A 12,380-nucleotide genomic window follows, 5' to 3' on the forward strand; every position below is an offset into this window, starting at 1 on the left:
CAGGCACTCAATCTATTCAATTTTTCTGGAGGGCCACCTTTCCGGTCCTCTGTTTTAAACAATTTTTTGGGACTGCCACATACAGGCACTCATTCTATTCCATTTTCCTGGAGGGCCACCTACCTGCTCCTCTGGTTTGAAAAATTTTTTGGACTGCCACATACAGGCACTCAATCTATTCCATTTTTCTGGAGGGCCACCTACCTGCTCCTCTGGTTTGAAAACTATTTTGGACTGCCACATACAGGCACTCAATCTATTCCATTTTTCTGGAGGGCCACCTACCTGCTCCTCTGGTTTGAAAACTTTTTTGGACTGCCACATACAGGCACTCAATCTATTCAATTTTTCTGGAGGGCCACCTACCTGCTCCTCTGGTTTGAAAACTTTTTTGGACTGCCACATACAGGCACTCAATCTATTCCATTTTTCTGGAGGGCCACCTACCTGCTCCTCTGGTTTGAAAACTTTTTTGGACTGCCACATACAGGCACTATCCAAATTGAATTGTCTCCATAGCAGCCTCCACACGTTGTCTACATTGCTACCTCCAAAAGTCGTCCATATAGCTGCCTCCATACATGGCCGCCTTATCAAACGTGCTGTGTCAGGTGAAATTTGGGTTGTTTTCATGGATTCCACATCAAAGTTGTTAACTTTGTCGCCACCCTGCTGTGTTATCCACAAAATATACTGGCAAACTTTTACCATTTACGGATATTATTTCAGCGCTTCTTGCGCATCTGTTTACATTCCCCTCACCCGCCATATCCTAAACTTACAAGAACGCTACTACACTTGATCTTATACAAAAGGTTCTTAGAAGTGCTGTTTGGGGAGTAGCCTAGAGACAGGGGCTTGGATTGGCGAAAGCTCGCCTGGCAGCGGAGCGCCAGCTCCATCCCAAGATCCAACTAACATAGTTTTAACTGCAGCACCTTTAATCTACTACTAGTTCACTGCCTCCATACATGGTCCCCTTATCAAACGAGAATTTTGGATTGTTTTCATGGCTTCCATGTTAACTTTGTCGCCACCCTGCTGTGTAATCCACAAAATATACTGGCAAACTTTTTTCATTTACGGATATTATTTCAGCGCTTCTTGCGCAGATGTTTACATTCCCCTCATCCGCCATATCCCAAACTTATAAGAACGCTACTACACTTGATCTTATCCGAAAGGTTCTTAGAAGTGCTGTTTGGGGAGTAGCCTAGAGACAGGGGCTTGGATTGGCGAAAGCTCGCCTGGCAGCGGAGCGCCAGCTCCATCCCAAGATCCAACTAACATAGTTTTAACTGCAGCACCTATAATCTACTACTAGTTCACTGCCTCCATACATGGTCCCCTTATCAAACGAGAATTTTGGATTGTTTTCATGGCTTCCATGTTAACTTTGTCGCCACCCTGCTGTGTAATCCACAAAATATACTGGCAAACTTTTTTCATTTACGGATATTATTTCAGCGCTTCTTGCGCAGATGTTTACATTCCCCTCATCCGCCATATCCCAAACTTATAAGAACGCTACTACACTTGATCTTATCCGAAAGGTTCTTAGAAGTGCTGTTTGGGGAGTAGCCTAGAGACAGGGGCTTGGATTGGCGAAAGCTCGCCTGGCAGCGGAGCGCCAGCTCCATGCCAAGAAACAACTAACATAGTTTTAACTGCAGCACCTTTAATCTACTACTAGTTCACTGCATCCATACATCGTCCCCTTATCAAACGAGCTGTGTCAGGCAGAATTTTGGATTGTTTTCATGGCTTCCATGTTAACTTTGTCGCCACCCTGCTGTGTAATCCACAAAATATACTGGCAAACTTTTTTCATTTACGGATATTATTTCAGCGCTTCTTGCGCAGATGTTTACATTCCCCTCATCCGCCATATCCCAAACTTATAAGAACGCTACTACACTTGATCTTATCCGAAAGGTTCTTAGAAGTGCTGTTTGGGGAGTAGCCTAGAGACAGGGGCTTGGATTGGCGAAAGCTCGCCTGGCAGCGGAGCGCCAGCTCCATCCTAAGATCCAACTAACATAGTTTTAACTGCAGCACCTTTAATCTACTACTAGTTCACTGCCTCCATACATGGTCCCCTTATCAAACGAGAATTTTGGATTGTTTTCATGGCTTCCATGTTAACTTTGTCGCCACCCTGCTGTGTAATCCACAAAATATACTGGCAAACTTTTTTCATTTACGGATATTATTTCAGCGCTTCTTGCGCAGATGTTTACATTCCCCTCATCCGCCATATCCCAAACTTATAAGAACGCTACTACACTTGATCTTATCCGAAAGGTTCTTAGAAGTGCTGTTTGGGGAGTAGCCTAGAGACAGGGGCTTGGATTGGCGAAAGCTCGCCTGGCAGCGGAGCGCCAGCTCCATGCCAAGAAACAACTAACATAGTTTTAACTGCAGCACCTTTAATCTACTACTAGTTCACTGCCTCCATACATCGTCCCCTTATCAAACGAGCTGTGTCAGGCAGAATTTTGGATTGTTTTCATGGCTTCCATGTTAACTTTGTCGCCACCCTGCTGTGTAATCCACAAAATATACTGGCAAACTTTTATCATGTACCGATATTATTTGAGCGCTTCTTGCTCACCTCCTTTGGTTCCTCTCTGCTACCCATTGGTTTGAAGCCTGAGTCCATTTAGGGTATGTCGCCATGCCACTCTCTAGCCTTCCGCTGCTGCCGCTGCCTCTGCATGCCGTCCCCTATAGTGTCAGGGTCAATTATTGGATGTTTTAGATGCTATCTAGCTTCATTCTGTCACTCTGTCATGGCCATGCTGTTGCCCATAATTTTGGCATAATGGTGCGATTAAGCAGCCTCAGAGGCATCCATGCATGCTGCTCCTGCTGTTTCCTGTCCATTTCCGTGGTGTTTCCATCCTTTTCTGAGGTTCCCAGGTGTTTGGCCAAGCTTCCCTGTGCAGAGCCTTGGTCCCCTTGAAAAATGCTCGAGTCTCCCATTGACTTCAATGGGGCTCGTTACTCGAAACGAGCACTCGAGCATCGGGAAATGTTCGGTTCGAGTAACGAGCACCCGAGCATTTTAGTGCTCGCTCATCTCTAGTTATGACAGTACAATTAGGGGAGAGCCTCATTTTCCTGCAAGAAATTTTGTAATAACCAGACATTTTAGACAAACACCTCATCCCACCTATTAAGAATTGTTTTAGGTAACGTTCACACATGGCGTTTACATTACTTTTGAAAAAAGAATTACTACAGCTGAGGGGTAGAGAGTTGCTTAACCTCTTAGGGGCGCAGGGTTTTTTTTTTCACTCATTTCTCGCTCTCCACCTTACAAAAAAAAAACATAACTTTTTCATTTTTCTGTGTACAGAGCTGTGTGAGGGCTTATTTTGTTCGTAACAAATTTTACTTTTCCATTATGTTATTTATTATTCCATGCTGTGTACAGGGAAGCTGCAAAAAAATTCCAAATGTGGAAACATTTTTTTTTAAAAAGTGCATGTGCGTCACATTCTTGTGGGCTCAATTTTTACAACCTTTACTGTGCGCTCCAAATAACACCTCTACTTTATTCTTTGGTTTGGTACGATCGTGGTGATACCAAATTTATTTAGGTTTTATTGCGTTTTAATACATTTAAAAAATTAAACGAATGTGTACAAAAAAGAAAAAAAATGTTGCCATCTTCTGACGTTAATAACTTTTTCATACTTTGTGTGCGGAGTTGTGTGAGGTGTCTTTTTTTTTTCTGCAAAATGAGCCAAAGTTTTCATTGCTACCATTTTGAGGACTGTGCGACATTTTGATCACTTTTTATTCCATTTTTTATTCAATGTAAAATGGTGTAAAAGTCACATTTAGGAAGTTTGGGCGCCATTTTCCGTTATGGCGGCCACTGTCAGCAATAACTGTTTTTGTATTTTGGTATAGATGTATATATCGGGCATTTTGGGAAGCGGTGATACCTGATCTGTTTGTGATTTTTACTGTTATGTTTTATATCGGTTCTAGGGAAAGGGGAGATGATTTGAATTTTTAATATTTTATAAATTTTTTACATTTTTTTAAACTTTTTTAAAAAATTTTTTTCGCTATTTCTTAGACCATCTAGAGTTCTTTAACCCTAGATGGTCTGATCGTACCTACTATATACTGCAATACTACTGTATTGCAGTATATGGCGTTTTTGCATAGGATTTATTACCATGGGCCCTCATTGTAACAAATCTTTAGAAACCATGCAGCCTCGGGTCTGACGAAGAGGGACCTAGGTAAGTAAATGTGCCCCAATGGCTGAAAAAAAGAATCAAGGTGTAGCATTGGCTCAGTTAATTGGTCTTGACCTTAAAGTGGTTTGCCCATGAAAGATTTATAACACTTCTGGCATTTGTGGTTACAACATTAACTTATATTAAAGTTTACCAGGATGCCAAACCAGGATACCCTGCCAAAAATCAGAAGTGGAAGAAAAAAAGAGACGCAGCTTCTCTTAATGATATGTTCTTATCCATTATGATCCACACTTGCTTTTGGCGTCAAAAACTGCATCTGAAAAACTGAACACGTGAATGCCCCCTAAGCTGTGCATAAACAAATGTTAGTCATTGTCTTACAGAAACATAATTGCTTTTAAGTTGTTGCAGCTAAAGGTGATTCTATAAGCAATGGCTTCATTTTAATAAATAATTAATGGAACAATCTAATTTATCATGTGTTGTTCATCTGATGTGACGCACTGCTCAAAAAATAAAGGGAACACTCAAATAACACATCCTAGATCTGAATTAATGAAATATTCTCATTGAATACCTTGTTCTTTACAAAGTTGAAACAATTAATGTGTATAAACATACTACAGGCTGATCCAACTTTGTAGTGTCCGTTAAACAAGTCAAAATGAGGCTCAGTATTGTGTGTGCCCTCCACGTGCCTGTATGACCTCCCTACCACGCCTCTGCTTCTGATCAGGTCTCCTGAGGGATCCCCTCCCAGACCAGGACTAAAGCATCCACCAACTCCTGGACAGTCTGTTTGTGCAGCCACATGCACTTTTGTGACTGCTGGAAGTTATTTTGCAGGGCTTTGGCAGTGCTTCTTCTGTTCCTCCTTGCACAAAGGTAGAGGTAGCGGTCCTGCTGTTGGGTTGTGGCCCTCCTACGGCACCTACACGCTCTGAAGACTACGTTGACAGACACAGCAAACCTTCTTGCCACAGCTCGCATTGATGTGCCATCCTGGATGAGCTGCACTGCATGAGCTACTTGTGTGGGCTGTAGAGTTCGTCGCATGCTACCAGGAGTGTGAAAGCACCACCAACATTCAAAATTGACCAAAACATCAGCCAGAAAACATAGGTACTGAGAAGTGGTCTGTGGTTCCCACCTACAGAACCACTCCTTTATTGAGTGTGTCTTGCTAATTGCCAATAATTTACACCTCTCTATTCCATTTACACAACATGTGAAATTGATTGTCAATCAGTGTTGCTTACTAAGTGTACAGTTTGATTCCACAGCTGAACTCCCCCCTCCACCTTCAGAACCATGCCCCGAGGCCTTATCTCCTCTGCCCCATGACACTACTGCAGCCTATACTGATTTTTTTTTTTTTACCAGGGACTGGGTTGGACTGGGTCAGGTAACCCCCTTACCATGGTCCCTTGGAAAAAAATAGGTCACAAATACCTCAGCATCCCCAGACCCCCCTTTTTTGCAGCTGCCCCTTTTTCCTGATAGTATTGCTTTTACTGTTGCCTATATAAGAAAGGGACTACAAAAAGAGGATACTATAATACACCTAAGTTTACCACAAAAAAACTAGGAAAAATTATTGACTTATAAGACCTAGGGAGGGAAATGCAGCTGCTACTCTAATGAAATGTCCCGCAGCAAACACACTTCATTAATGAAATGTCCACAACAGAGCCCCCTTTAAAGAAATGAACACAGCAGATCCTTCCTCGCTCTCCACCTTAAAAAATCCATAACTTTTTAATTTTTACAGAGATGTGTGAGGGCTTATTTTGTGCGTAACAAATTTTACTTTCCCGTAATGTTATTTATTAATTTATTATATTGGGAAGCAGGAAAATAATTCCAAATGTGGAAAAATTTAAAAACACGCATGTGCGTCAAGTTCTTGTGGGCTCGGTTTTTACGACTTTCAGTCTGTGCTCCAATTAACACCTCTACTTTATTCTTTGATTCGGTACGATCGTCGCGATACCTAAGTTATACAAGTTGTAATGCGTTTTAATACATTTTCAAAAATTAAACGAATGTGTACGAAAAAGGAAAAAAAAATTTGCCATCTTCTGATGCTAATAACTTTTTCATACTTTGGTGTACAGAGCTGTGTGATATGTCATTTTTTTGCGAAATGAGCCGACGTTTTTATTGCTACCATTTTGAGGACTGTGCAACATTTTGATGACTTTTCATTACATTTTTTATGTTATATAAAAAGGTGTAAAAGTTGTATTTCGGACATTTGGGCGCCATTTCCTGTTTCAGAGGTCACCGCCAGTTACAACAGTTTTTATATTTTGATAGATCGGGCATTTTGGGACTCGGCGATATCTAATGTGATTTTTACTGTTTATTATGTTTTAAAACAGTTCTAGGGAAAGGGGGGTGATTTGAATTTTAAATATTTTATACATTTTTTAAATTTTTTTAAACTTTTCTTTTTCTTTTTTTTCCCAACAATTTCTTAGACCCTCTAGGGTACATTAACCCTAGATAGTCAGATTGTTCCTACCATATACTGCAACACGACTGTATCGCAGTATATGGCGTTTTTGCATGTGATTCATTACAATCATGCAGCCTCGGGTCTGACGAAGACCCAAGGCTGTCATGGCAACCGATCGCCAACCACCCACCTCCCCAATGGTGCTCAGGCGCCACCACGTTTTAAGTGCCACGGCGACTTTGCTGGCCGCAAAGAAGAAATTAACACCCGCGATCGGTGCAAGCACAGACCACGGGTGAAGGCGATGGGTCTTTGCTGCAATATGCAGCAAAGCCCATCTCTGTGTGAAGAGGGCTCAGCCCATGAGCCCTTTTCATACACCCTTCATAGCTCTGCTGCGGTTATATCCATCACGTAGCGTGAAGGGGTGAAAGAAATGTTCACTGCAGAGCCTCCCAATAGTGAAATATCCCCCCACAGAAATGTCCAGAGCAGAGAAGCCCTTTAATGAAATGGCAACAGCAGAGCCTACCTTTACAGAAATATCCACAGCAGGCCCCCCCTTAAAGAAATGTTGTGGTGTGTTGGCAAGCTCTCCCTCTTAACCCATGGCTCTCCCCTTTTCTCTTCCTCCAGGTGTGAATGGTGTGGGGGGCGGCAGGGGTAAAGTCCCTCGATCAACGCCTGAATACAAATGGGGAATTTCTTGCCCTTACAGAGTTGCGGGAAAGACATGTTTTACCTGACATAACCTCCTTACTTTACTCACAGCTACACCATGCTTTCAGGGCCCAGTTTGGCTCTACCAGCCTGACAGCTAAATTTACGAAACTGGAACTCTGATCCCGGCATCCCGAATCTCCCTAAGCCGCTCACCCAGGTCAATGCTCTGTTTCAAGCACAGGGCACCAGACCCTTTGATAAAGCTTTTAAATGTTGGAGAGTTGACATCCCTGATCTGTCTGATGATGACTGGAGGGAGGTTGAGCTTACCTACTTCGAATCTGCGGTGAGCGAGAGGGATTTTCTAATTCAGTCTAAATCCCTACATCGGGTATATGCCACCCCTGTAAGGAGTTATGCCCAATGACTTATGTTTCCGCTGTCAGGCCGATCCTGGATCCTTCATGCATTGCGAAAGGTTACTGTTCTTTGGTCAGAGGTCCTGGAGTTCCCGAATAGGCACTTTGACTTTCCCGCGCTTAATGTCCCCTATGGTTTGTCTCCTGGGTGTTTTGATGAAGTAATTAATGGCCACTATGACAAGATTTTTTTTGCTTCACTCCATATTATGCCTGGAAAGTGGCGATGTCTTGGAAGGATCAGGACCCGCCTTAAAGGTTGTATCCTACTCATCAATAGTGCCATTCCTTGCTATCTCTAGGTATATGTCAATAGGAAATGCCGCCAAAAATTTGAACTCATTGGTCCAGGTGGTGCAAGAATCCCTACACTACCTTATAGATACTCAGGCTTTGTCTATCTTCATAATGAAGGAGAATGTATATGATGGTATGGTGGTAGTGGACCCTCTGTACCACGTCGGACGATGACATAAGCTGACACCTGTGAGCAGAGTCTAAGTGGCACCCGATTTTCACCAGAGCAAAGTGGGTTGGACTTGCTGTGGCCTGGTACCACCAGTTCGCTCCACAGGTGTGACTTTGTCCGCAGAGACGGCCAAGACGAAATACAGAATCATAGTTGGGGACAGGGAGGAGGTCAGGACAAGCGGCACAGGATCAGAGTCAAGAGCAAGGCAAGGGTTCAAGGCAGGGAGCAGAGTCAGAAACAGAACCGGGGTCACAAGGGGAAGGCATAGTGATAAAGATTTTTCTCAGGCACGAGGCACAAAGATCATACAGGGGACACAGGAAGGCACTGGAATTTATCAGGGCAGGTGGCTGGCCAGTGCCAATTATCAGTGTGCCGGCCTTCTAAATCTTACCAAGCCAGCGCGCCCCCTAGGAAATGAGGCCATGCGCGCCGGAGCGCGGGGACCACAGAAACGGCCACTGGAGCAAGGGAAGGTGAGTGAGACTGCGGCGTGGCTCCAGGGGCACATGGAGGTGTGCACCTGCGAACCGGGATATGGGTTGCATGAGCAACCGTTACAGTACCCCCCATTCAGCCTCCCCTTCTTGGACTGGAGGAACCTGTGCAGGAGAGCATGACCCAGGATGTTGTACTCGGGTTCCCAAGAACTCTCCTCCGGCCCGAAACCCTTCCAGTCCACAAGACAGAATCGCTTCCCTCTGACCGTCTCCATATCAAGGACCTCTTTTACCTCAAAGACATCAGTAGCATCAGCTTCAGGAGCAGGAGGAGGTAACAATGAAGAAGGGGGCAGAGCCGGTAGGTTCAGAATCCAAGGATTTATAAGAAAACTCTGCCCATAGCAACAAGTTGGACCAGTCGTCCTGTCGGGCCGAGACAGAGATAGCAGCCCAGGGTCTGATTAACCCTCTCAACTTGTCCATTCGACTGCAGATGGTATGCAGAAGTCCAGATTCACTTGAAGTTGTCTGCATAGAGATCCCTCAAACCGTGAAGCAAACTGGACCTCTTGGTCCGATACAATATGTAGAGGGAGACCATGAAACTGGAAGATCTAGACGAATAAGAGGCTAGCCAGACGAGGAGATGATGGTACACCAGGCAGAGGAATAAAATGGGACATCTAAGAAAACCAGTCTGTGATAAGATAACCCAGATAACGGTATTTCCGGAAGATGGTGGAAGATTCGTAACAAAGTGCATGGCTATATAAGTCCACAGGCAACTGGGTATCGGCAAAGGCAGGAGCAGACCTGCTGGCTTGAGACGTGGTGACTTGTTACGGGCACAGGAAGTGCAGGAGCACACAAAAGCTTGTACATCCCTGACCAGATCTGGCCACCAGTAAAATCGAGATATGAGAGAGGCAGATCTCTGCACCCCAGGGTGCTCAGCCACGCAAGAGCAATGTCCCCAAGTCAGTATCTTTATTCAGAGCAGGTTGGACATAAGTGTTGCCAGGAGGAAGCTGCCGTAGGTCCAGAGGAGCAGCAACAACCAGCTATTCAGGAGGAACAATGGGGCACATTTACTTACCTGGTCCCAGCACGATCCCCGATCCGGACTGTCAGACGAGGATGAACTCTGCCACGATTCATGAAGATCGTGCGGCCGATTTCCTGCATGTGACGCTTCCCCGATCACGTCCGCCGGAGTTCACCTTCTTCTTCCCGATGCATATAAGTGCTTGGCTTGCGACACAAATTTAAATGTTAAATTCCGCCATAGTCCGAATCCATCGGATCGTCTGACGGCCCGTCCCCCGATTTCTGTCGCGTGAAAGACAGCGCTATTGCAACACAAAAAGATAACACGTGACACAATCCCCGACGGAATCCCTGAAAAGTTGGGAAAACCGACGAAAATGCGGCTGCAGGATCCTTAGTAAATAAACCCCAATATGTCTAGGTACCGGTTCTTCCCCAATTACATCAGAGGCCTTAATATTCTTCTCTGCAGGATGAAAATGTATCATGAATTTGAAGCCAGAGAAGAAAAGGGACCAACGAGCCTGTCGAGCATTGAGGTGCTGAGCAGTCTGGAGATATAGAAGATTCTTATGGTCTGTGTAGATACAGACTGGATAACAAGCTCCTTCCAGAAGATAACGCCATTCTTCCAAAGCTAGCTTTATGGCCAGAAGCTCTCCATCACCTTAAATAATTCCTCTCTGCAGCAGAAAAGGTCTTAGAGAAGAAGCAAGTGAGGGCCCTTTCTGGGTGAGAAAGGCTCCTGCACCAACCCATGAGGCGTCAACCTCTAGCAGGAATGGTCTCTCAGTATCCGGCGAGGTGAGAACAGAGGCAGAGGCAAAGGCAGACTTCAGCTTGAAGAAAGCTTCTTCAACCGCCGGAGGCCAGAGTTTTGGATCATCGTTTTTCTTAGTCAGTGCCACGATGGGAGAAATGAGAGAGGAAAAATGCGGTATAAACTGCCAGTAGTACTTAGCAAAGCCCAGGAACCTCTGGAAACCATGTAGTCCTACTGGGCGAGGCCACTGAAGTACCACAGCTAACTTGCAAGGTTCCATCTGCAGTCCATTGTCATAAATGATGTACTTGAGGAAAGGAAGACTCTTTTGGTGAAATTGGCACTTCTCGAGCTTGGCGTATAGGTGATTGGCCCTTAGGTGACTGAGAACTTGCCGTACATGAGTCCGATGGGACTCAAGGTCTGTGGAGAAAACCAGGATATTGTCTAGACCATGATGCAGGTATAGAGAAAATCCCTGAAAATGCCCTTACAGAGCCCAAACGGCATGACAAGTATTGAAGGCAGTCTTCCATTCATCACCTTCATGGATGCCAATGAGATTATATGTCCTCCGCAGGTCCAATTTGTTGAAAATCTTTGCACCATGTATGTGTCATCAGAGGCAGTGGGTAGTGGTTTTTCTTTATTGAGAACGCAATAATCGATGCATGGGCGAGGGAACCATCCTTCTTGGCCACAAAGAAGAATCCAGCAATGGTAGGAGAAGAAGACTTGCGTATAAAGCCCTTCTCCCTCACAAGCAGGTTCTCCTTTACATAGGCCTGAATGGCTGCAGTTTCGGGAACAGATAGGGGATACACTGGTCCCCGCGGAGGATTTTCACGAGAGCCCGCTACAAAACTGGGTGGATTTGCTGCGGTGTGGTACCACCAGGTGGTGGCCAAGGTGAAGTACAGTATCATGATACAGAATCATGGTCAGGGACAGGCAGGAGATCAGGACAGGTGTCACAATGGGTATTTAGCAAACAGTAGCAAGGAATAGGGTTAAATATTCCTCAGGCAGGAAGCACAAAGATCCGGCAAGAGACACAGGAAGGGGCTAGAATTCATTAGGGCAGGCGACCCACATATACTAGAATTCAGACCGCCTGCTGTTCCCACTAGCAGTATCTGTAAACAATACTCTTTTCTCCTGTACAACTTCATAAGATGCTTTTGGATATGATTAATGATTAGGTTTTTAGCGGTATTAGAACCCAAAGTGGCTTCTCTATCTACTAAGGGACGTAAAACGTACTCCAAACCCAGGAAGGCATATCATCTCTGGATATGGTTATTTGATGGTGAACATCTGCAAATACATTTATTGATTTCCCCCCCTCCTACTTGAGAGTCTCTCTGATTTTCCTGCAACTCCAGAGCACCATGTGCTCCCTCATAATCCAAGTTCCTTCTCAGGGCTTTGGGAAAGGGACCTATTCTTGTCAGATCATAATGTTTGGAAATCCTATTTGAGACTTGGTACATAGATGATATCTGCATGATCTAGCACCAATCTTCTGAGAAACTCAATTTATAGGGAATCTTAATGGTAACTTGAAGAACATGAAACTCACATGTACATTGAGTTATGATGGAATAGACTTTATTGATATCTCAATTAAACTTTTAAGAAATTATGGTCTTATTCACACACTTTTACAGAAGGGGGCATTTTATAACATATTAGTAAGAGATGGAGATAAGGTCAGAATTGTCAGCAACTACAATTGCCAATAGCAAATAATAAAAAGAAACTATAGTTAATTACTGGTCTAGTCTATTGGCGGATCCAGTTGTGTCTGAAATCTCACTATCATATTTTTTATGCTAAATGCTTCTGTCCAAAAGTTTACTTTGGCATGAATATGAAGTAAATAAAAG

Source organism: Engystomops pustulosus, chromosome 5 (genome assembly GCF_040894005.1).
Source record: "Engystomops pustulosus chromosome 5, aEngPut4.maternal, whole genome shotgun sequence".
NCBI lineage: Eukaryota > Metazoa > Chordata > Amphibia > Anura > Leptodactylidae > Engystomops > Engystomops pustulosus.